The sequence below is a fragment of the Podarcis vaucheri genome (genome assembly GCF_965113315.1).
Source record: "Podarcis vaucheri genome assembly, chromosome: 5".
NCBI classification, from domain to species: domain Eukaryota; kingdom Metazoa; phylum Chordata; class Lepidosauria; order Squamata; family Lacertidae; genus Podarcis; species Podarcis vaucheri.
Genome location: NC_138763.1, coordinates 12417974 through 12444442, shown reverse-complemented (window position 1 = coordinate 12444442; position 26469 = coordinate 12417974). Strand labels below are relative to the sequence as shown.

Here is a 26469-nt window from a genome sequence, read left to right as displayed (position 1 = left end):
AAGAGAGCAGGAGGAGGAGTTCAAGTTCCTACAGTCCAGGATTGCTCAGGCTTCTAACCCAACCTGGGCCAACCCAGGGACCAGCTGCCCCACCCTGGATTTAGCACTAGATCAGTTTGGGGGCGGGGCTAATGTTTTGTTTGTGTAGGAGGGTTTTTGGGGGGTGGGTGACTCTAAGTAAATATTTGGTCAGGAGAGGAGCAGAGGAAGGAGGTGTTGAGTGCATGGAGTTGAATCCTGTGGACAAGCTTCTCCCACCTCCCGTGGAGAAACCGCTTGTGAAGGAACACAGGATTGAATATCCTGTTGCATGGAATGTTCGACCCTGTGGTGTGCTGATTCATGAGACAGGTAAGAAAGAGGACCAGGCATCATGCAGGAAGAAGAGGCCAGGTGAGAAGGAGCAGCCAGCTGGGAAAGTCGCTTAGAAAGGCAACTTCCACCACTCACCTTCTCCCAGGAAGATGCAGCTGGTCGGGTAGGTCCCCCCTATTCTCCTAGGTGGACTTCCCGCCCAACAACATCTACCTCTCGATTGATTGATTGATTGATTGATTGATCGCTTGCATTTGCACCCCACCTTTTTCTCCAAGCACCTCGAGGTGGTCTACGTGGTTTCCCCACTCTTCATTTGATCCCCACAACAACTCTGTGAGGTGGGTTAGGCTGAGAGGCAGTGACAGGCCCAAGTTCATGCAGTGGCTGCATGAGGGTTCGAACCCTGGTCTCCCAGGTCCACACCTGACACTCTAACCACTAAACTCCTCTGGCTCTCTTGCCTGACTTTCCTGCCTTGGACAGCTGTGCCACCTGAGTTGACCAGTGGCAATCCAGAGCTCTCTCAGCAAGACCCAGGTGACACCCAGGCCATACGTCACCCTGAATTGGCACACACACACATGCACATAGATTGCTTTCACACTGTTGATGTCAACAGTCTTGGCCCCAAGTGCATTGAAGATGGGGCCAGCATTAGAAGTCATCATCTGCTTCCCTCTGGGTGCATTCACTGTACATTTGTTTGTATCATTATTACACTTCTTCGTCACGTTATACCAAAATAAGAACCCCACCAATTATTGTTTCGTGGGGGGCCAGCTTCCAACATTTTGCCACCTGAGACAAGATGGTACTTCCCCGCTACTTCCCACAGTTGAATCTTACCTCAATGCTCCTGTCAGTACCATGTCCCCTACCTCAGCTAAGCGCAGCAGGTTAGCTTGGGGGCACCTAGAAGAGCCAGGTCTGTCCCGCAACCCCTTGCTGCTCCTCTGTTGCCTGGGGTAGTTGACTCACTCTACCTCAGGGAAAAAAATCTGCCTTATACTGGATTAGACCAGTGAACCATCTTGTTCAGTATTGCGTCCACAGCCTCCCAAGAGAGAGTGATTCCCTGCCCCATCTGGAGATGTTGGGGCTCAAACCTGAGACTTTCTGTGTGCAAAGAAGCTGCTCTACTGCTGACCTATGGCCCTTCCCTATAGCTGTGGTAGCGCTGTACCATCTGAGAGCATATGCAGTTGAGAGCCAGACAAAACAAAACTCCCTCTATAGAACTCTCTCTCCAGAGAAACCCTCCAGGGTAACTCTCTTTCAACATTTTTAAAGCAATATTTTTTAAAAACCCTCTAGAGGCCTTTTCAGCTTGTTTTTCTTTTCGAGTTTTATCTCTCTTCTGCATGCTAATGGTTTTTATTTAAATGTCAGCTTTGTTTTATAATTCAATTTTAATGTTTCCCTATTGCAATTTTGCAAGTCAGCTTGAGGGCCCAGCTTGGGTTGAAAGGTGGGAATGCGAAGGAGAGGAAAATAAAAATGATAGAACGATACCTTGTGTAGCGCGCACACAAGCACACACACACGCACAGTTTCCGTCTCATCTCTTCCATGCTGAATGCTTTCTCCACTTGCACTATGTCACAATACCTTCCTTCTCTTTATTTCAGCCCTCTGTAGTTGCTGAAAGCGCTGGACTACCAGCAGGGCACCTGCCATCTCTTTTCAACCTTAGAAGCAGGTACACTGTGGATTCGCAGCCCTGCCAGCTTCCCAACACATTCATACTAGTCCGCCCACGCAATATTGTGCCTGACATCTGCCACCACTGATGCTCTGGTGCCAGCAGACTGCTCAGTTCTGCGTGTTTGGCCATCAGGAACCAGACGGGACCCAACCCATTCTTTTCCAAGGGTCACAGTGAACATCAAAGACAGAAGCTGTGCAAGGAGTGGAGAGGGGAGGGAGGAAGAGAGAGAGAGACCTGTTTGTGTTCCTGCTAGTGTCCTGAGCTAGAGGTGAAACTGCATGCCAAAAAAACCAAAGGTTCGTGCCAAAACAAAACAAAAAAGTTTGTGTTGCTTTTCTTCCAAGCATGAACTTGATCATGGTTCCTTCTAGGCCCAGTGTACAGGAGTGGGTGCATGCAAAACAGGTTTTCTGCCACCTTCCCCTGTATGCAAGGTCCTAAATTGCATGCAGAAGGTCCCACAGTCAATCCTGAGCATCTCCAGGTAGGACTGGGAGAGGCACCTGACTGAAACCCTGGGGAGCCACAGACTTACTATGTTCCAGTAACATCTAAGGCAGGGATGGGGAACTTCTGGCCTTCCAGATGTTGTACTAGAATTCACATTCTCCCTGATCACCAGATATGCTGGCTGTGTCCCTCCAACCCATTGACATCTGGAGAGCCACAGGTTCCCCATCCCTGATCTAAGAGCTGATGAGAGAGCATCACCACCACCCCCAGTTCCTTCATTGATTGCCTCTGGTTTGTTGGCTCCCCTCTTCCCAAACCTTGAAACATGGAGATGTGTGGGTGTATGGCCCTTGTGGACAAGCTGTAGCTTAGTGGCAGAGTACAGGTTTTGCATGGAAAACATCTCCTGGTCTTGCCTTGGCATTTCTAGTTTTAAAAATTCAGGTAGCACAGGTGTGGGAGACCTTTGGTCCTCCGGATTTTGCTGGACTGCAGCTTCCATCATCCTTGACCATTGGCTATGTTTGCTGGGGCCGATGGGAGCTACATCTGGAGGTCCAATGGTTCCCCATACCTGATATGGCAGGAAAGACTCTTCTGGCCTTAGACCCAGGAGATCTGCTGGAACTCAGAGCAGACAATAGAGATAGATGGACCAATGATCTGAATCTCAATAGGACACCTTGATCTGTTTATGTTAATATTTTAAATAAATAAAATGTAGATAGAAAGACCATTTCAGCCATATGATGCCACAGCTGTAAAGGTAAAGGGACCCCTGACCATTAGGTCCAGTCGTGACCGACTCTGGGGTTGCGGCGCTCATCTTGCTTTATTGGCCGAGGGAGCCGGCATACAGCTTCCAGGTCATGTGGCCAGCATGACTAAGCCGCTTCTGGTGAACCAGAGCAGTGTACGGAAATGCCGTTTACCTTCCTGCCGGAGCAGTACCTATTTACCTACTTGCACTTTGACATGCTTTCAAACTGCTAGGTGGGCAGGAGCTGGGACCGAGCAATGGGAGCTCACCCTGTTGTGGGGATTCGAACCACTGACCTTCTGATTGGCAAGCCCTAGCCTCTGTGGTTTAACCCACAGCGCTACCCGTGTCCCTTGCCACAACTGTAGAACAGAGTTATCTCAATATTATTTCCCAACTTTGACAGATGCTGTTCAACCAGTACAGTCTAATCACAAGAACATAGCAAGCTGTCTTATACTGAGGTCAAGCCATTGGTTCATCTAGTCTTTCCTTGTCTACTCTGACTGGCAGAAGCTCTCCATAATTTCAGAATGATTCTATTTCCTACTGGGAGATACTGAGAATTGAACCTGTAACCTTCTACATGAAAAGCAGATGTTACCACTGAGCTACAAAGTGGTACTGACATCAGACTCTGATGTACCACCTCTGTGGCAAGTAGGCCTACGTCAGAGGGTGGCTGAACATTGCTGTCCCATTCTACAGTTTAAAAATGGCTGCTAACCAGGAAGTTCAAATCATGCTATTGTCCTAGGTTTGATGACATTAATTAAGAGCACCTCTCTTCCTTAATTTCACATTCTGCAAGGACTGGGAGACTTTCTGATCCTGAGGGTGTTAATAGTACCAATGGACCAGCAACAACATGTTGCAGTCTGAGGTGCTCCTGTTCAGGGCTCCAACCAGTCAACCATGCCTTCTTCCAGAATGTTCCATTTCTTCCACAACACATAAACACACAGTTTTTCCCTTTTCCTCAAACAGCCAGTCAGCATTCCGTGCCCACTGAGCATGCTTCCCCCAAGCCCGCTAACAACCTCCATCTTTAGCTACAAATAGATTTAGTACCTAGATAATTTAGTCCGCTGTTAAAATGTAAGATGATGAGTGTTGGTTGTGGGATGTAAACACAGGAGCAGTCAATGACAACATTCCTAGAGTGTACATGTTAGAACATGGGGAGGGATGTCTGTCCAGCAAGCAGGTAAACTTCCTGGGGACGGACTTCCTCCGCATGTGACCAGAGGTGGGTGTGGCCTCACCTGTGCAGGTAATGACAAAAGCACAGGGCAGGCAGCCACTCTCTCTCTCTGCCATCTTCCTTCGATGAGGAAACATCTAAGGATGCTCTCTTGGCTCCCAGCCAAGAGAGGAGATAAGGTCTATCTTGCTACAAGATAGATTCTGAATGTATGTAACCTTTTTAAGCTGTCTGCCTTCTGGGATCACATTGTGAACAGAACGTGAGTAAACTCTTTTATACTTTTATAAAGACTGTGTTGTGTCTTGTATTTTAAGAGGGAACAAAAGGGGAAATTACCAGAGTAATTATTATAGAGGTTCTAGCGAACCTGTGCACACATTACCATTGCGAACTAAAAGGGGAATGTCATAAACTCTGCTGATATTTTGGGAACTTGTTAGCACAAGTTGGATAAGGATATAATTAGTCAATATATCCTCTCCTGCACCCCAGAACATTCCCACATTGGTGTGGCTAGAAGGAAAAGAAGGTTAGAGGCTGGTTGATGATCCATTATTATTATTATTATTATTACCCCACCCATCTGGCTGGGTTTCCCTAGACAGTCTGGACAGCTTTCGGCACATATAAAAACACAATAAAATGTCAAACATCAAAAACTTCCCAATTCAGAGCTGCCTTCAGATGCCTTCAGTTGTGTAGTTCTTTATGTCCTTGACGTCTGATGGGAAGGCCCTCTGCTTGGTTCCCCGTAGCTTTACTTCTTGCAGTGGGAGAACTGCCAGAAGACCCTCGGAGGAGGTCCTCAGTGTCCTTAATGGTCCATGAATCTCCCTTGAAAGGGGCTGGTTCTTAAAAGATGGTTTCAAGATAGTAAGAGCTTCTCCAGAATGTTCCAAAAAGAGAAGTGGGGAGAACCATGAGAAGTTTGAGGAAGTACACACACCTTTCCCAAGTCTGCCAGACTGAAAGGAGGGGCTGGGAAGAGGAACAAAAGAAGAAGCTGTTGCCTGAGATAGCAGGACACAGAATGAGGCAGACATAGAGCAAAGCAGAGGGGAAGAGAGTGATGAGCTGACAGCTGGAAGGCATCTCAGGGGGTTGGTTTGGAGCTGCTCCCTGGGAGGCTGATGTGAGGCAGTGGATTTGGGGCTTGCAGGAGGACTTAAGCTGCTTGGTCCCACCTGGACTCTGCTTGTCTCTTTGTAAATAAATTACAAAACACCATGATCTCCTCCCCGGTGATCTCTCCTCCAAAGGAAAGCAACATTCTGTGGAACTCTGCACAGTTCAGGCATGTAGGGGTGGATGGATGAACCTGTCAATTTCTGTTTCCGTTCCTCATTCTTCCAGGCTTAAATTCAGATATCCACATTTCTCTAGCAATTTGTGATGTCTTTTTAAAAAATGTCCTCTTGATTATCTGTCAGAATTTTAATACTATACACACTTCTCATAATACGTACATTCACCAAATATGCACATGTATCGTAATATGCACATACGCATTTTGCAAGCCATTCCCCCAAATACAGTGTATTTGATACATTATTTTTACTCGGATGTGTATTTTTATGCTTATACCCTCCCCCCAATATAAGCATCGCTGTGCACATTATTTTGTTGCAGTATTATTCGGAGAAGTACAGATTTCAATGGGAAAGTGCACATTGCTTCGAGAAGTGTGACTCAGTTCGTTTTCCATAAAATGCAAACGAAACGGAATTTCTCCTCCATCCCTAGTTAACAATTTTTTAAAAAAAAAAATAATATTTATTACTTTTCCAACAATTTAAACACAACAAAAAAAGACAATACAATACAAAGACACTACATAACACTAACACATTAAACTAACAAAACAAAACAAAAACCGTTTAAAACACATCAAACAATTTCAATATCTTATCTTTCATTCACTTATTTCAACGACCTCCTCACACCTCCCTTTTTGTATTCCACTTCTGTTAATTGTTTCAGCAATTCCTTTCCATCTTCCTCTGTTTTCTATCCTATAATTATCTTGACACATTCTAACCTTATTTCTTCCTTTAATACTCTATTAATCTATTTATACTTAGTTCCTTATAACATTTCTACTAAAGCCATATAACTTCATTCCAACATTTTTCTAACATTCATTAATTTTACAGTATTTCTGTAAATAGTCTTTAAACTTCTTCCAATCTTCTTCCACCAACTCTTCTCCCTGGTCTCGGATTCTGCCAGTCATTTCCGCCAGTTCCATATAGTCCATCAACTTCATCTGCCATTCTTCCCGGGTGGGTAAATCTTGTCAGTGGCATAGTGTGGGGGGTGCAGGGGGGGCTGGCCGCACCGGGCACAACATCTGGGGGTTAGGGTTAGGGGGCGCAAATTACTTGCCTTGCCCCGGGTGCTGACAACCCACGCTACGCCACTGAATCTTGTGTCTTCCAATACTTCGCAATAAGTATTCTTGCTGCTGTTGTTGCATACATAAAAAAAAGTTCTATCCTTCTTTGGCACCAGGAGAAAGGCCTCTGGTTTCTCATCCCTAGTTAACAATACACAGTAAGGTTGTTTGGGGAAGATCCCTTGTCTAGTTTGCCCTGTATAGCCCCCCATTTTTCCCTTTGAAAGCATTCCGTTTTGCCTTTTTTAAAGTTTTCCCAGATACCAGTCAGGCAGAGAAAATAAGCCTGCCTCATGTTAGTACCAGAATCATGGGAGAAAGGAGCGCAAGCTTCAGGAGGGGGCTGTTAGAATTATCTTTGCATTTTTATGCAAGGACCCCGTTATAGCACCGAACAGAAATTGCATGCCTATCCCAAGTCAAAAGAAATCTTACCTCGGGCATACTGCTTTTGTTTTTAATTTCCTTGGCGTGTTAGGTTTGGTCCTTTGGAAGGGAGGGGAACCCCACAGCACAAAGCAGCTCGCGCCACGAAATTCCCCAGCCCAAGCGTCTGGTGTGTGTGCCTGTCAAACCCCCGTTGCCCTTCCAAACTATTTCAGACATTTTGAGCAAGGGAGTATTCAGGGAGCGTGAGTTAGCAAGGGGGGGTTGTGACATTAATGGTCCGAAAAGGCTTTAAACGTCAGGAGGTAAGGATGACGGCGCTCGACAACTGGTGGCAGGTCAGAGGATTCCTCCAGATTCTGCTTTATTAACAATTAGGGTGGTGGTTCTCCGCCTCCTCTCCCCCCACCCTTCCCTCACCCCCCAAAACAACAACAACTCCGGTGCGTTTGGGCTTTTCCGAGGAAGAGAAGATGTGACAAGTCTGAGAGGTAGGATTTCCGCTTGGGAAACAAAGGCGTCTCTAGCTGCTCCCGAGGGCTGTATTGTTTCATTCCGGCTGCTTCTGGGAGGAGGGGGATTCTAAGTGGATTGGGCATGCCGGATGCGGAGTCGGGAGAAAAGAAGGTTTGGGGTGCAGAAGGGGTGTGGAGGGTTCGCTTCTCATCATCGGAATGGAGGAGGGGGAGAAACCTGCCGGTATTACGAACTGAGTGTGTTTCGGTGAATGGCAGCTGTATTGTCTCGAGAGGGCAACGCTGGTCGTGGAAGTGATGAGAGCATCCTTGTTTTGCTTCCCAAGTTGTACATTCCACACTGTATTTCCCGGAGAGTTTTTTTCCTCTCTCTCTCTCTCTCTCTCTATCTCCCCCTTTTCAATAGAAAGGAATGCACAGAGGTCACAAAGGCAGCATGCCGGTCTCTTCTCGGTCATTCCGGCTGGGTTGGGACAGGAGTTGAGGATGGAGGGAGCAGGCAGAGGCTATGGGAGGAGAAGGTGGGGCAGGAAATGAGTGGAGGGGGGCGAGAGCCTTGAAAGCGGAGGGGGCGAGGGCTCTGTGCTCTTAGCATGCACACCGAGTCCTCCCATCGCCGCCACCGTGCCGAGAGAGAGGGGGGGTGGGGAGTCTGTTTCTTTGAGTCAAGAGCCATCGAGCATAAACCCCGTTGGAAAGAAGAAGGAACCGGGCAGTTCATCATTTTGTATAATGGCAGGCAGGTTTGGCAAAAGTCTGTGGTCAGTGTTCCGGCTGGACAAGAATATTGTGTTCATGATGAAAGAGGGCCACCTATATTTCACTCGCTCACTCTCAGGGTTCTTTAGAGACAGGGTCAAACAGGGTTTAGCCACAGATCTTGCTTTCAATAAGTGTTCTGCCACGCAGTCTTTCAAAACACTATGCCTCTGACCATCTGAGAAAGCTTTCCTTCCACTAAAAGAAGGGAAAGGGAGTGGCCACCAATGGCTCTTAATACCCAATGCCAATCCTGAGGGATGTGATCACTCCTAATAGGTCTGGAAAAGAGGACTGCTTCCTATGTTTTAATGAAGACTTCATCCAGTCAAGACTTTTTGTCTTGGTGATCGTGGGCCAGAGTGTCACTGAAGGAACATAGAATTGTTGAATCATCTATTCCAACTCCTTACAATGCATGAATCTCAACTAGATCATCCATGACAGATGGCCATCCAACCTCTGCTTAAAAACCTCCAAGGAAGAAGAGTCCACCACCTTCCAAAGGAGATGGTTCCACTGTTGAACAGCTCTTACTGTCAGAAAGTTCTTCCTGAAGTTTAGTCAGAATCTCATTTCTCATAACTTGAAGCCGTTGCTTCAAGTCCTACTCCCCAGAGCAGGAGAAACCAAGCTTGCTCCATCTTCCATGTGACAGCCCTTTAGATAGTCCTCTTTTCCAGGGTAAGCTTACCCAGCTTCCTCAACCATTCCTCATAAGGCTTAGTTTCCAGACCCTTGGTCATCTTTTGCACATGTTCCAGCTTGTCAATATCCTTCTTAAAATGTGGCACCCAGAACTGGTCACAGTACTCCAGGTATGGTCTGACCAATGCAGAATAGAGTGGTACTATTACTACCCTAGGGTGGCGCTGTGGGTTAAACCACAGAGCCTAGGACTTGCCGATCAGAAGGTTGGAGGTTCGAATCCCCGCAATGGGGTGAGCTCCCATTGCTCGGTCCCAGCTCCTGCCAACCTAGCAGTTCGAAAGCACATCAAAGTGCAAGTAGATAAATAGGTACCGCTCCAGCGGGAAGGTAAACAGCGTTTCCATGTGCTGCTCTGGTTTGCCAGAAGCGGCTTAGTCATGCTGGCCACATGACCAGGAAGCTGTACGCCAGCTCCCTCGGCCAGCAAAGCAAGATGAGCGCCGCAACCCCAGAGTCGGTCATGACTGGACCTAACGGTCAGGGGTCCCTTTACCTTTATTACTACCCTTGATCTGGACACTATACTTCTGTTGATGCAGCCTAGAATAGCATTCGCTTTGTTTTTACTGCTGCATCACACTGTTGACTCATGTTACACTTATTGTCTACTAAGACTGCTAGATCCTTTTCACATGTACCCCATCTTATATTTGCAGCTGGTTCTTCCTATCTAAGTGTAGAACCTTACATTTGTCCCCATTGAAATTCATTTTGTTAGTTTGAGCCCAGTTCTCCCATCTATTAAAATCATTTTGAATCCTGATTGTGTCTTCTGTGGCATTAGCTTGGAGTGATCTGTGAATCTGATGAGCAACTCCTCAATTCCTTCATCCAAGTCATTTATAAAGATGTTGAACAACAGTGGGCCCACAGACAGACCCCACTTTACTTTTTCCCCAGGATGATGAGGAATGGTTCGTGAGCCCTCTTGAGTTTGGTCAGTCAACAAGCTACAAATCCACCTAAAAGTTACCTTGTCCATCCCACAGTTTACCAATTTCTGTGCAAGAATATCATGGTGGACCTGGCCAAAACCTTTACTGAAATCACTATGTCCACAGCATTTCCCTGTTCGACCAAGCTTGTAATCCTACCAAAAAAGGAAGGAGATTCCTCTGGCATTACTAGTTTTAGAGAAACCCATGCTGGGTCTTAGTAATCACAGCATCTTTTTCTAAATGATCACAGACTGATCATTTAATGAGCTCCCCCTCTTCATCCCTGTTGCAGAGAATGAACCACACATTTTAGTAAGATAGGTGGGAAAGTGTTTACTTACATTTCAATGCAGACAGCAGATACATTAAAGTAGTGTGCAGAAAAATACTTCTAAGTTACAGTAATGTAAAAGTTGGTAGTCATGGCTAACATGGCTGAAAGCAAGGGCTTTAGCCATGCATATTTGGTCAGCTTGCAGGCATGGTGGGAAGGGAGAATCTCCTCACAGGCAAAAGGAAGTATAAAAGGATTGTCTCCTTTGTTACAGAGTTCCCACCCAAAGCAAGTGACCACACACAGAGTACTCTCTGAGAAGTTCAAGAACTAGCCCTGTGCTTGTCTAGCAAAACATGCACTTGTGATTTAGGCTGCAAACCCCACAAAGATTAGGATCAGACTTTTAGGGGAGGCAAAGTATATGCCTTTACTGTCCATAGACAGGTGAGATTTGGCAAATCAAAAAAGGAAAGAAAAATAACCAAGTAGAGCTGCAGAAGTTTAAATTCTGTATGCTTTATTCTTTATTCTTCCCACCATTGCAAGCTGATGATAATGATAATTTAAAACTAGTGATTTTAAAAAATAAAATAACAAAAATGAGTCAATTATTCTATGGGAGTTGATGCAGCAGGTTTGGATCTTTGTCATTTTCTATTTACCCATAGTGAGGAAGGAAATAGGAGTATAATGAGAAAATAAATACATAGCACCCATGGATACACATCACTGAACTATTCGGAATCTCAGCCTGGACTGGTGACTTCCTGTTTGAAACCATCTGAGTCTGCTAAATGTCTCAAATGTTTTGTTGCCAAACAATGAGATCAGAACCTAATGAATAGGATGTATTTGGGTATGATAAAATAGTCTGCTGCTGAAAATAAGTATTGGAAAAATATGTGGAAAACTTGAAGTGTACAAAAAAAAAAGCGTTGCTTTGCTGGGTGGTAATATTATTGTTTTAAGGCTGCAGTCCTATACTCACTTATCTGTCTGGGAGTAAGGCTCATTGAACTTAATGGGTCTTACTTTGGAGTCCCATATAAAATATAGAATTGCACTGTAAATCTGCTTTTAAGAACACTATTCTGAAACAGGTTGTGTGGTGGCAAGAAGTTCCCAGCTCTGTGAAGCCCGGTAGAATGATTGTTTTCATTAAATCTTCATTAGGAGAAGAATTGCTATACCAGGGACAAACCACAGTAATTTGATTTCACTCATCATATCAAATGTTTCCTTTAAGGAGAATTTTATTACATTAGAGGACGCTCTAAGTGGGTCGCGGTGTAATTCATTTGGTAACGATGTGTGGGTGACACTTTTATGACAAAAGTGCAAAATTCATTGGGTGAATTAGTGTCAGAATGACACTGGCAACATTAGGCCCAGAATATTAAAAATTGCTTTTCCTAAGGACCATAATTTTTAATGTGGCCTAAATGACACGCATATATATATATATATATATATATATATATATATATATATATATGCTTTCGTAGATTTTCACGGGTACAGGAATGCAGGTTTTGGTGTCTTCGGGTGTCTTCCCGTGTAAGAGTCGGGGTGTCTGGGCGACGTTTCGACGAGGTCTCACTCGTCATCTTCAGGCTGGTGCTTTCGGCTTCTTGTTACTGGAACAGAGCTCTGAACAGTATTTATAGGAACTCAAACACCAGATTCTGCTCTGTTCCAGCAACAAGAAGCCGAAAGCACCAGCCTGAAGATGACGAGTGAGACCTCGTCGAAACGTCGCCCAGACACCCCGACTCTTACACGGGAAGACACCCGAAGACACCAAAACCTGCATTCCTGTACCCGTGAAAATCTACGAAAGCATATATATATACAGTATATAGCTAGTAGAAGATTTTCCAGTAAGTGTCCCCCTGTAATTTGGGTTTAGGGAGTCTCTTCTCCTTTGCATCTAAAACAAGTGAAAGCAGTCCTTTTAAGAAATATTACATTGCTTTGGGGTTTTAAAGCTTCCCACCTGTTGCATGCAAATTCCCTGTTTTCACTTGTAAGCTGAGCTGACATGATGACACAGAATGTTCATAAACAGTTCAGCTTCTGAAGGAGAAGAGGTCAGTCATTGAATTTCAACAGTCAATGCAGCTGCCGCCAGGGTATCAGAATGTTTATTGAAGTTGGGACAACCTAACAACCTTGCTTTCTGTAAGACTTTTTATTTTATTTTGTACATTCTGGTGTTACTTACATGAATAAATTGTTTGTAGTGAGATGAGGCTTTTGCTAGGAAGAAAAAGAAGTGGGGGGTGCCATAAATAAATGGTTTTGGCTGCCAGTGCCACACTGTCTAGTATTGAATAGCCTCAAATGTGTACTTTGCATCTATTCTCAGCAAAGTATATGTGAGCGATGGACACACAGTGGAATGTAAATAACAAAAACATCTAGTCTGCCGGATCGATGATGTTTTTTCTGTGCCTGGTGCATATTGGAAAATTCAAAAATGTTTGCTTAGCTCTGGTTTAAGCAAACATCTCTGTATCTTTGGGATGTGAGGTTTAGATGAAAAAGGTTTATAAAATTTTAAACAGGGAGAGAACAGAAAATGGGGGGGGGTTCTTCCTTTTTATAAAAAAAATAGTACTATTACCCTGTTTGAAAGCTCCTCTGTCTTGTCCAGCTGCCACTGCGAACTAATCTCATTCAGCAGGCGGAGTTTGCATGTTCATATTGACTTGGTTAATATAGTTCTTGAAGAAATGTAATGTCTTGCATGCAGAAGGTCTTGAGATGTCAGGGATGGAACCTGGGACCTTCTACATGTTTTGTTTTGGTTTTTTTAGTTTTATTTATTTATTAATGTTCTTATGTTACATCAGTAAACATTATCATATTACATCACAAGGCTTGTTATAGTATAATTTTCAGCATGTATACAAAGTTTATATACAAGGTTTCTAAAGCTAAAGAAAAGAAACAAGGACAAAAAACTATTCCAAAATCATATATGTACCAACACTTTGGACTTCCTGTCTATCCCCTTGTATATTCCATTTTTTACAAATGAATGTACTCTTATTATTGTATATTTCTCTACATTTTATCTAATACATTCCAATATCAATATGTACCCTTGGTCTTATTTCTCAACTCAGTCTCTCTCCAACGTCAATCAAATGCTAACGTAGATAGCGAAGCTTTACTATATTTATGAACAGATATCTTATATCTATCCCACTTTTCCATATTTTTGGTTTTGAATTGCCTCTCAGGCTATTTGTCAACTGCGCCATTTCAGCAAATTCTTGTAACTTCTTATGCCAGTCCATTATTGTCGGGACTTCTACTTCCTTCCACCCCTTTGCCACCAAAGTCCGAGCTGCAGCCGTTGCATATAAAAATACTTCCCTAAAGACATTCAGGATGTCCCTGCCAACAACACTTAACAGAAACCTGGGACCTTCTGCATGCAAAACAGATGCTCTGTCTACTGAGCCACAGCCCTTGCCATCTTGTGTAACGCCACGTGGTTCATTATATCTTCAGAAGTTTATTGGTACCATCTTCAAGCCCTCTGTTTCTTTAACCTGCATACAGATAGGTCTGTTGCTTCTTATCTGTTTTGGGAATTCTTTGAGAAATTGTTCTGGATATACTCATCCAGATTATAGGCCACTCATGACTTTCAAACAGCAATAAATTGTTGTTGCTTTGCTCCATTGCCTATGTTCTTATTGCTTCAGGTCACTGATGAACAATTTTGTGTGCTAGTTGTAGGGCTAGTAAAAAGAGGGCTTCACCATTGATCTTATTATCTCATTGGGATTTAATGGTCAGGGAAGCATTTAGGTTTCAAAACAAAAAATAGACAACCTTCAGGGATGAACCGCACTGATCATGCTTGTGTAAAGAAGATTGCGTTCATTTTACAAACTGTTATGTTTCATTATTGCTTTGTCGTTCATGTGTGTGGTCCTTTACATAACGTAAAGGATCACACACTGGCCCAAGGCATTTGCAGCCTAAAATTCAACAAATAGGAGACAACACAGGATTTGTTTAAATTTTGAACATGCCCAAACTAAAAATGTGTCAAACACCCATAGACCTGTCTGTTCCTCCTTAGAAATTTTGCAAAGAATGCACCTGCAAAGAACATTTCAACAATTTCCGGAAATTCCACCCGGACACTATTTGCTTACAGCAGGCTCTCTCTCACACACACACACACACACACACACACACACCCCTTCTGTCTTGCACAAGCACCCGCTTCCTCTCCCATATCCAGGAGCAGTTCCTCATTCATAAAAGGGAAAGCAGTGGTCTTGGACCAGATCAGAGTTCTTAGCACAATCCCATAGCTACTGTATGAACATACAATTTTGGTCTGCAAATTTATCTTTCTTCCTTTGATCATACAAATAATGACAATGTTCTACCATATCTAGTTGCAAAGTCTGTAAACTCTCACTGATTCATTTAATATTGTAATTCATCTTCAGTGTTATATATTGGCTATGTCGTTAGCTGAAAATCAGGGAGCTGCCCATCTTAGCAGCAGGTAGGAGGAGTGAGCTCATGAAAGAAATCATCTTTTCCAAGAACCCCAAAGGATGGGGGTGGATACAATAGATTTCAGTGCAATTCAAAGTACTTTTTTTTAGTATGTTAGGGTTGCCACACGTACACAATTTCCCAGACATTATCGGGATTCGACCGTTGGCAACAGTGTCCAATCGGGAAAATCCAGACGTATGGCAGCCCATGTTGGAAGTGTAGATTTTGGCAAATTTACTTCAAAATAGTTCAAAGCTCAACAACTTTTGTGTCCGGATTTTCACTTTTTGAAATATGGCAGCCGTATAATACGTGCCCTAAGGGACATATTTTGCCCCCATGCAATGGGTCCTCCTTCTGCCACATGGAAACAAGGCTTATCCATGATCATTTCAGATTTTGCTCTCCTCACAACCAAGCACGGAACCAGTTAGGTCCCATAATTGGAAATCTCCTCCCCCCATATATATATATATATATATGCTTTCGTAGATTTTCACGGGTACAGGAATGCAGGTTTTGGTGTCTTCGGGTGTCTTCCCGTGTAAGAGTCGGGGTGTCTGTGCGACGTTTCGACGAGGTCTCACTCGTCATCTTCAGGCTGGTGCTTTCGGCTTCTTGTTACTGGAACAGAGCAGAATCTGGTGTTTGAGTTCCTATAAATACTGTTGAGGGGTGTGGTGTATAGCCTCCAACGTTCTGGGCAGAGAGGAAGTTCCTAGATTAGTGTGCCTTTTCTTCTTTTGTTCCTTAATTACTTGAGGGATATCTTGAGTGATTTCATGAGTGATATTCTGAATACCACTGGGTGGGTCATTAAGTGTAGATTAGTTGCTAAAGCTTTCGTGTCTTGACCTCTTGAGCTTGTGAAGAGTTTTTCTGAGAAGATGGCTGTGCTGCATTTAGTTGTGCTCTGGCTTGGCTTCGTGTATAGGGGCGAGCTGTGGTTTTGTGCCTTGTGCCAGCCAGATCTGTGTAGGGATTGCAGGGGGGTGCAGCATCCGGAGGTGCCACTATAGTTTGGCTACTGGATGGAGTCTGTAATATGTCTGTGGAGAGGGTCTGGGTTTGGGTCTGGTGTGGTTGATTGGTGACGGCGTTCTGTGTGCCTCTGGTTCTGGTGTTGGTTTTTGTGGGGAGGGCTAATTTCCAGATGTCTGGCAGGCGGGACGTGTCGTCACGCTTGTTCATGTTGTGAGGGTGTTTCTCTATCTCGATGGCTTCCATGATTATTCTCTTGTGGTGATGTTCCATGTTAAAGAGCAATTTGGAATCTGCAAAATTAATTTCGTGTCCTGTTTCTTTCATGTGTTGGAAAAGAGAGGAAGTTTTTTTGACGGCATTCTTGTGTTCTGCGATACGTGCATTTATTCGTCTGTTTGTTTGTCCAATGTACGTGGCTGGGCAGACTTTGCAGGGTATTTCATAGACCCCTTGGTTTTCCAGCTGGATTTTGTCTTTTGGGTTTCTGAGGATATTGGCTATTTTTTGGTTGGTGCAGAAGGCTGTTTTGATATTGTGTTTATGGAGGATTTTGCTGATTTTGTCTGTAGTGCCCTTGATATAAGGAAGGAGGGCCATGCCATTGTTTTCTTCTGTGTCTTGGTTTTTGGGGGGTGTTTCTTTTTGGATTAGCTTCGTAACCCTGTTTTTCTGGTATCCATTGGCGATTAACACATTTGAGAGATTCTGTAACTCAGTTGTCAAGTGGTCTTTGTCAGCCAGGCGTTTGGTTCTGGAGATGAGAGTCTTGGCTACGGAGTTTATTTGTGCAGGGTGGTGGTGTGATTGTGCATGTAAGTAGCGGTTGGTGTGTGTTTTTTTCCGGTAGATAGTGTGTCCTAGGGAGCCATCAGGTTTTTTGTAGATTAGGACGTCAAGAAAGGGGAGTTGGTTGTTGTCTTCTATTTCCATAGTGAATTGTATTTTGGGGTGTAGGCTGTTGAGATGTGTGAGGAAGCTATCTAGTTTTTCTTTCCCGTGTGGCCAAATTACAAAGGTGTCGTCAACATATCTGAGCCAAAGTTTGGGTTTGTGTTCTGACTTGTCTAAAGCATTGGTTTCAAAGTGTTCCATGTACAAATTTGCGATGACCGGTGAGAGGGGTGATCCCATAGGTGCTCCTTCTATCTGTTTGTATCTTTGTCCATTGTGGATGAAGTACGTGTTGGTTAGGCAGTGGTTGGTCAGGTCCAGGATGTATTTGGGGGGGTTGTATTTGTTTTGAATGGCTGTCAAGGCTTCATTAATGGGCACTTGAGTGAAGAGAGATACAACATCGAAGCTCACAAGTAGGTCATCGGGATGTAGGTATTGCTTCTTTATTGTTTCTATGAACTGGAAGGAGTTAGTAACGTGTGAAGCGATGGATTCTGCATAGGGCTGAAGTTGCTTAGCGAGAAATTTAGCGAGATTTTGTAGAGGTGAGCCTATGGAGCTGACTATTGGTCTGAGTGGTGTTCCTTCTTTGTGTATCTTGGGGAGACCGTAGAGTTTGGGGCATCTGGATGATTTTTCTCTGGGGATGATTCTTAGCTGGATTTCTTCACTGATAGGAGAGGCTTTTATTTTGGATTTGGTGGTTTTTTCCAGATAGGTGGTGGGATCTGTTTTTATAGGTTGGTAGGTAGGGTCTTGGAGTAGATTTGATAGTTTTGCTTGGTAGTCCGATGTGTTCATCACAACTTTAGACAAGTCAGAACACAAACCCAAACTTTGGCTCAGATATGTTGACGACACCTTTGTAATTTGGCCACACGGGAAAGAAAAACTAGATAGCTTCCTCACACATCTCAACAGCCTACACCCCAAAATACAATTCACTATGGAAATAGAAGACAACAACCAACTCCCCTTTCTTGACGTCCTAATCTACAAAAAACCTGATGGCTCCCTAGGACACACTATCTACCGGAAAAAAACACACACCAACCGCTACTTACATGCACAATCACACCACCACCCTGCACAAATAAACTCCGTAGCCAAGACTCTCATCTCCAGAACCAAACGCCTGGCTGACAAAGACCACTTGACAACTGAGTTACAGAATCTCTCAAATGTGTTAATCGCCAATGGATACCAGAAAAACAGGGTTACGAAGCTAATCCAAAAAGAAACACCCCCCAAAAACCAAGACACAGAAGAAAACAATGGCATGGCCCTCCTTCCTTATATCAAGGGCACTACAGACAAAATCAGCAAAATCCTCCATAAACACAATATCAAAACAGCCTTCTGCACCAACCAAAAAATAGCCAATATCCTCAGAAACCCAAAAGACAAAATCCAGCTGGAAAACCAAGGGGTCTATGAAATACCCTGCAAAGTCTGCCCAGCCACGTACATTGGACAAACAAACAGACGAATAAATGCACGTATCGCAGAACACAAGAATGCCGTCAAAAAAGAAGAAAAAACTTCCTCTCTTTTCCAACACATGAAAGAAACAGGACACGAAATTAATTTTGCAGATTCCAAATTGCTCTTTAACATGGAACATCACCACAAGAGAATAATCATGGAAGCCATCGAGATAGAGAAACACCCTCACAACATGAACAAGCGTGACGACACGTCCCGCCTGCCAGACATCTGGAAATTAGCCCTCCCCACAAAAACCGACACCAGAACCAGAGGCACACAGAACGCCGTCACCAATCAACCACACCAGACCCAAACCCAGACCCTCTCCACAGACATATTACAGACTCCATCCAGTAGCCAAACTATAGTGGCACCTCCGGATGCTGCACCCCCCTGCAATCCCTACACAGATCTGGCTGGCACAAGGCACAAAACCACAGCTCGCCCCTATACACGAAGCCAAGCCAGAGCACAACTAAATGCAGCACAGCCATCTTCTCAGAAAAACTCTTCACAAGCTCAAGAGGTCAAGACACGAAAGCTTTAGCAACTAATCTACACTTAATGACCCACCCAGTGGTATTCAGAATATCACTCATGAAATCACTCAAGATATCCCTCAAGTAATTAAGGAACAAAAGAAGAAAAGGCACACTAATCTAGGAACTTCCTCTCTGCCCAGAACGTTGGAGGCTATACACCACACCCCTCAACAGTATTTATAGGAACTCAAACACCAGATTCTGCTCTGTTCCAGTAACAAGAAGCCGAAAGCACCAGCCTGAAGATGACGAGTGAGACCTCGTCGAAACGTCGCACAAACACCCCGACTCTTACACGGGAAGACACCCGAAGACACCAAAACCTGCATATATATATATATATATATATATGCTTTCGTAGATTTTCACGGGTACAGGAATGCAGGTTTTGGTGTATTCGGGTGTCTTCCCGTGTAAGAGTCGGGGTGTCTGTGCGACGTTTCGACGAGGTCTCACTCGTCATCTTCAGGCTGGTGCTTTCGGCTTCTTGTTACTGGAACAAGGTATCCCTTGTTATTGCAAGGGATGAGCCAAAATTTTGGTGTCCCGTTCATCTGTATTCTCTCTCTCTCTCTCTCTCTCTCTCTCTCTCTCTCACACACACACACACAAGAGCCAATGTGGTACAGCGGATAAGAGCGGCAGACTCGTAATCTGGTGAACCGGGTTCACTTCTCCGCTCCTCCACATGCAGCTGCTGGGTGACCTTGGGCTAGTCACACTTCTCTGAAGTGTCTCAGCCCCACTCACCTCACAGAGTGTTTGTTGTAGGGGTGCAAGGGAAAGGAGAATGTTAGGGTGACTGAGAGACTTCAAAGAAGTGTGACTGGCCCAAGGTCACCCAGCAGCTGCATGTGGAGGAGGAACCACTACACCACACTGGCTAATAAAGCTGCAGGAAGCTGGTGGTGCTTTGGTTTAAACCACTGAGACTCTTGGGCTTGCCGATCAGAAGGTTGGAGGTTCAAATCCCCACGACGGGGTGAGCTCCCATTGCTCGGTCCCAACTCCTGCCAACCTAGCAGTTCAAAAGCAAAACAGTGCAAGTAGATAAATACTGTGGTACCTCTAGTTACCAACTTAATTCGTTACAGAAGTCCGTTCTTAACCTGAAACTGTTCTTAAGTAGAAGGGTGCTTTCGCTAATGGGGCCTCTTGCTGCTGCTGCGCCGCTGGCACACGATTTCTGTTCTCATCCTGGGGCACAGTTCTCAACTCGAGGTAACTCTTCCAGGTTAGTGGAGTTTGTAACATGAAGCATTTGTAACCTGAGGCGTTTGTGACTCGAGGTACCAGTGTAGGTACTGCTGCGGTGGGAAGGTAAACGGCGTTTCCGTGCACTCTGGTTTCCGTCACCGTGTTCCATTGCGCCAGAAGCAGTTTAGTCATGCTGGCCACATGACCCGGAAAGCTGTGTACAAACGCCAGCTCCCTCAGCCTGAAAGTGAGATGAGCACCGCAACCCCATAGTCGCCTTTGACTGGACTTAACCATCCAGGGGGTCCTTTGCCCTTTTTTAGCTTTAATAAAGCTGAAGTGCACAACAGCAGGCCCCACTGATATTCCAATATATACCTGAGTTCCAATAATATCAGAGGAAGATTGAGGAGGTTCCCTCTCCATTTTCCTGCATGATTTTATACACCTCTATTACGTCCCTCTTACTTGCCATTTTCTGGAAGAAATTTACAGAGTATATCAAAAATTTCTGTGATGAGCAAATAACGTTCATTGGCTTTCAAGAAGCTCTGTAAAATTACTGTTAGAAATATTGTTTAAAAAATATGATGTGATTAAGAGTATCTGAGTGCAATATAATATTGGGAAATGTGAGACTAGGATAAAAAAATAAATGGAAAATTATCAGACAAGCTGAGGGAAGTTCTAGAAAAAAGGGTTTAAGTTAAAAATGGATGTATAATTTTGTAAAAAAAAAAATTAATGGAAAATCTAATCAAAAATATTTATTAAAAAAAATACTTGCCATTTTCCAAAACTTTTCTCTTTGTTTTTCTGTAACCTCTGTGCAAAGCATGGGCACTTGTTGTTAATTATGTGGCAATCAGCAACACAATATAATCCTTCACAGTGCTACTGTGAGTTATTCTCGGAATAGCTTGTAGAAGATAACTTTTTTTCTCAGGGAGGGTGGAACCCTGGCCTTTGAAGGACAGAGAAGAATGTGTCTGAAAAAAGACAAGTGCCTTCTCCTATAGAGGAGGAGAAATCAGTTGTCAAAATGTCATGCTGTTTTGACTTTGTAACAAATGAGGAAGAAGTTTATAAAGTCCGAGGATGGGGATATGTTTAACTTTGATTTACATTTCCTCGTGATTTTCTGCACTGCAGCCATGAGGAAATATAAAATTAAATACCCCCAGCCCTTCTCCTTCAGTACAGCAGGTAAATTTAAGCTGCTTGTAAATCCTCTGAGAGCAGACTGCAGCAGTCTGCTGGGTGTATAAGGGATACAGCCATTTCTCAGGTAACCTGGTCCTGAGCTGTATAGCGACTTATATGTTAGTATCAACACCTTGAACTTCGCCCGGTAGCAGGTTGGCAGCCAGTGCAAATCCTTCAAGCCAGGTATTATTTGCTGGCAGTAGTTTGCCCCCACAAGCACTATTTAATACCTTGCACTTTCTGAAACAATACATGAAAGAGCCATCCTTCAAAATCTGAACTTCTCCAAATTTTGCAATGCAATTTTCCAGCCAAGTAACGTGTAGAAAAATGGTTTCTATAAAGCAAAATCGCTTTGCAAAGTGGTGCATATTAGGCAAATTTGCCTAACAAAAATGTGTATATTTAGGAGAGATTTGCACAAAAATGCATGTGAAATTTCATGAGTTCTCTTATTTTAAAAAATTGCAAACCAATGCAGAAATGTTGAGAACTGAACTTTAGGATTTGGAAAATGAGAAACAAGGAGAGAAAGCAAAATTGGCAGTCTCACCCTTCTTTAGTGAGACCTTATCATTGATCTTCTAAAAAGCCATGTTATGCTGAGACATGCCAGTGGTCCATCTAGTTCAATACTGTTTATGCCTACACTAGGAAGAAGAAGAAGAAGAGTTTGGATTTGATATCCCGCCTTTCACTCCCCTTCAGGAGTCTCAAAGCGGCTAACATTCTCCTTTCCCTTCCTCCCCCACAACAAACACTCTGTGAGGTGAGTGAGATTACGGTTCCCCAGATTACGAGACTACCGCTCTTAACCACTACACCACAGTAGTTCTCCATGATTTCAAAAAGGCATGTTTCCTAGCCCTACCTCCAGATGCTGGGGATTGAACCTAGAACTTTCTCCAGGCAACTCGTGTGCTCTACCACTGATTTACGTGTTTCCCACAAAGGAAGGTCCCAACGTGAAGTTCTGTAATGGTGGACAAGTATTTCTGAAATACAGTTTGCCCACTCAATATCAACTCTGCAGTGTGCAGCTGAAAAGGAGCCCAAGGTACATTCTGAAAGGCACACTTGGTTCACATGGAAGGATAACTGCAACTTTTGTCTTAACCCTTCAGTAGGATCCCTTAGCTGGTACTTCACCTTGGAAAAGGCCCAGCCATGTGGTAACCTACAGTCTTCTCCTCTGCCCTAAGAGCTTTCCAACAACTCACAAAGGAGCTCCAGTTCTGCATTGGAGCACACGGGATTTCCTTGAGATCCTCAAATGTAACTAAGTTTGATGAGCAGATTTCTCAGGCCCTAGTTCAGATTCTTTTTTCTTTTGTGCTGACAGTGGTTCTTCCTATTTCTTCCCCTTCCCCCAATCTCACTCCTTGCCTTTGTAAAAATAGGGAGATTTTTCTCTTCCATTGCCTATAATTAAGGTTTCATTCGTCCATTCCCATTTCCAATCCCAACGGAAATTATATATCACGAAAATTGGCATCTTAGAAATAAACCAAATAGAGGGGAAAGACGATAGAGAGGCATGCTTGAACTATCCAGCTGTTCTGCCAATCATCCCATGCAGTTAAACGACTCATTCTCCCTATGGAAAGTCTTCATATTTGTGTTAAAGGAAACAATAGAACATGCAGAAAAGAATAAAGCCATCACATGCTGTCACCTTGAGAAATTCATCTTTTTCTTGCCATTAAAACGTGGCTCTTTTCTGTTTAAATTACTGTTTTGTTTTGTTTTGTTTGTAGGCAGTGGTGCTTTGGACATCAGAAGGAATCAAGGATGTCCCTGATATTACAAAACAGATCAAATGCTACTTACTATCATTGTCTGGATATCTGTATTCTCTGTTTTGCCTTTCTCCTTTGACCATTGCTCATTGTTATATTTGACCACCAGTGATTACCCGGGGGGTGGGGAGAGAGAGACTACGCCTATGGCTAGCTGAAACAATGGCTCATAATCAATGAATGCCAACTCTGATTCCAACTAAATATCAGGAATAACTTTCAGACAGCAAGACGTGTCCGATAGAGGAATGGTCTCCCTTGGGAGGTTGTGGACTCTCCTTCACTGGAGATTTTAAAGCAGAAGTTGGATGGCCATCTGTCATGGATGCTCTGGTGAGATTCCTACCTTGCAGGAGGCCTGGACTCGATGACCCTCAAGGTCCCTTCCAACTCTACAATTCTATGATTCTATGACTAAGCTCAAATATGATATGTTTCTGAATACTGGTTGCTGGGAATCACAAGTGAGCAGAGTGCTGTTGTGTTCTGCCTAATGGTAGATCCAGCCTCGTACGTTTGTCACAATCTCACCCTCAAGTTGGAAGAACGTGCATGCCCTTTCTCTTGCTGTATAGCAATTTGACTGGCAGAGGAGAAATCTGCACCTATGTACAGGGGTACCTCGGGTTACAGACGCTTCAGGTTACAGACGCTTCAGGTTACAGACTCCACTAACCCAGAAAGAGTACCTCGGGTTAAGAACTTTGCTTCAGGATGAGAACAGAAATCGCGCAGCGGCGGTGGCGGGGCGGCGGCAGAAGCGGGAGGCCCCATTAGCTAAAGTGGTACCTCAGGTTAAGAACAGTTTCAGGTTAAGAACAGACCTCCAGAATGAATTAACTTCTTAAGCTGAGATACTGTGGGAAAAGAAAACATGATCTAGGAGTAGAGGAGGTGTTGAATAACCAAAGGCAAAACGCAATTCAAGCAATACAACTCTAAATTGTAATAGAGAGAAGTGAGCGTATAGCAGAGATATACCATAATATACCTTAACATTTATTGCCCCTTGGAAGTGTGTGGATGATTCCATTTGCTGCATAAATGGCTTCTGGATCTAAACTTAATAATGTCTTACTGCATTCTGTCCTATATATGAAATGCTGCATCAAATGTATTTTCTTTTTAAGTGTCTTAAATGACTGAGTCACTTGCATTTTCATGGAATTGTTTGCTTTTCTCATCTGTAACTGCTATGGTAGGTAAGTCAGAGTTTCTGCCCTATATTTGTTCATTCCCTGCCTCTTTATCTATCCTTATGTATCTTGATTCTAAAACTACATTGATATTTGTTGCCTCTTTGAGCTTGTGTGTGTTGGGAATTCCACTTAGGAATTCATATTGGCAATGACCATAATCCATAGGGACGTTCTCCTGAAAAAGATTTATTGAACTGCACGACTAAAGCAACTTCGTGTTCTTGCAGAGCTCTGGTTCATTTCAATTGAGTCTGCGCAAGGGAACTTGCTGGTGGGTTTTGCCCAGTCCCTACACAGCTCCCTCTAAAAGCAAACCCAACTGATGACTGCCAACAAGACTGTAATAATAATAATAATAATAATAATAATAATAATAATAATAATAATTCTATTATTTATACCTGGCCCATCTGGCTGGTTTGCCCCAGCCACTCTGGGCAGCTTCCAACACATATAGAAACATAATAAAACTTCAGACATTAGAAACTTCCTGATATAAGGCTGCCTTCGGGTTTCTTCTAAAGGTTGTTTAGCTATTGCCTTGACATCTGATGGGGGGCGGGGCATTCCATAGGGCAGGTGCCACTACCAAGAAGGCCGTCTGCCTGGCTCTCTGTAGCTTCACTTCTCACAATGAGGGAACCACCAGAAGGCCCTTGGAGCTGGACCTCAATGTCTGGGCTGAACGACAGGGATGGAAGCGCTCCTTCATGTATACAGGGCTGAGGCTGTTTAGGGCTTTAAGGTCAGCACCAACACTTTGAATTGTGCTCAGAAACATAATAGGAGCCAATGTACAGTAGGACTGGTGTTATATGGTCCTGGCGGTCACTCCCAGTCACCAGCCTAGTTGCCACATTCTGGATTAGTGGTAGTTTCCAAGTCACCTTCAAAGGTAGCCCCATGTAGAGTACATTGCAGTAGTCCAAGCGGGAGATAACCAGATCATGCACCACTCTGCTGAGACAGTCTGCAGGCAGGTAGGGTCTCAGCCAGCGTACCAGATGAAGCTGGTAGATTGTAGTGAAAATGGGGCCACTGAAAAACATAAGGGAGTTATCAGCATGCTCAGAGGAACTCAGACATTTGAAGAAGTAAAATATTAGGGGAAAGAGAAACTAAGTAGCACCCACCTCAAGAAATTAGTGTCCCAAAGTACTATATGATACTGACTCTGTAAATGAGAGGTTCCATTTAACTGTCGTAGAAACATGGCCAATTAGACCACTCTGACAAGGCAGCATTTGTTCAACTCGGTCCTAAACACATAAATGAATATTTCCAGCTCTTCTGATATGTCTCCAAATAAGGGTGACTGAGTGAGTTACACTGTAGGACCTATACTCCTCTGGGGAGTGTATGTGAATAGATACCACAGACACCTGTGATAGCATCAATTAACAGGCTTTGGATTACTTTTGACTCCATTGAGTTCCAGCTGAGACACAATTAAAGCTAAGCTTGCCAAGAAGGTTCTTGGGCACTTGATACAATATGTTCAGGCAATAAATTTCCCTTGGTCTAAGTTTTGGTCTTTAAAAATATACCTGCCTTCGATTCCCAAAGTGCTTATTTGGCCTGTTCTAGAATGCTCTAAAATGATGGTAGACAGCATCTTTAAGAAGCTAGACAGCATCTTAAAAAGCAGAGACATCACCTTGCCGACAAAGGTCCATATTGTTAAAGCTATGGTTTTCCCAGTAGTGATGTGTGGAAGTGAGAGCTGGACCATAAAGAAGGCTGATTGCCGAAGAATGGATGCTTTTGAATTATGGTGCTGGAGGAGACTCTTGAGAGTCCCATGGACTACAAGAAGATCAAACCTATCCATTCTGAAGGAAATCAGCCCTGAGAGCTCATTGGAAGGACAGATCGTGAAGCTGAGGCTCCAATACTTTGGCCACCTCATGAGAAGAGAAGACTCCCTGGAAAAGACCCTGATGTTTGGAAAGATTGAGGGCAGAAGGAGAAGGGGACGACAGAGGACAAGATGGTTGGACAGTGTTCTCGAAGCTATTAACATGAGTCTAACCAAACTGCAGGAGGCAGTGGAAGACAGGAGTGCCTGGCATGCTTTGGTCCATGGGGCCACAAAGAGTCGGGCACGACTAAAGGACTAAACAACAACAAAATGATGATGACCTAATCAGATGTGTCCTTCAACTATTAACAAGCAAAAGCACTGAGGAGGTCGTTGTTGTTTAGTCGTTTAGTCGTGTCCGACTCTTCGTGACC

At 43.9% G+C, this 26469-nt stretch overlaps 1 protein-coding gene across 2 annotated transcripts in view; it reads left to right on the top strand.

Annotated features, from left to right (window-relative positions):
• Positions 1 to 26469, top strand: part of KCNMB2 (potassium calcium-activated channel subfamily M regulatory beta subunit 2) — a 314437-nt gene that overhangs the window by 90212 nt on the left and 197756 nt on the right. Inside the window, exon 1 of one of the 2 annotated variants that reach the window (XM_082224609.1) lies at positions 7303 to 7719. The exons of the other annotated variant lie outside the window; for it this stretch is intronic. The gene's annotated coding sequence lies outside the window, so the exon portion shown is untranslated. Of the gene's footprint in view, positions 1 to 7302; positions 7720 to 26469 lie in introns of those variants that run through there. 2 annotated transcript variants of the gene reach the window in all.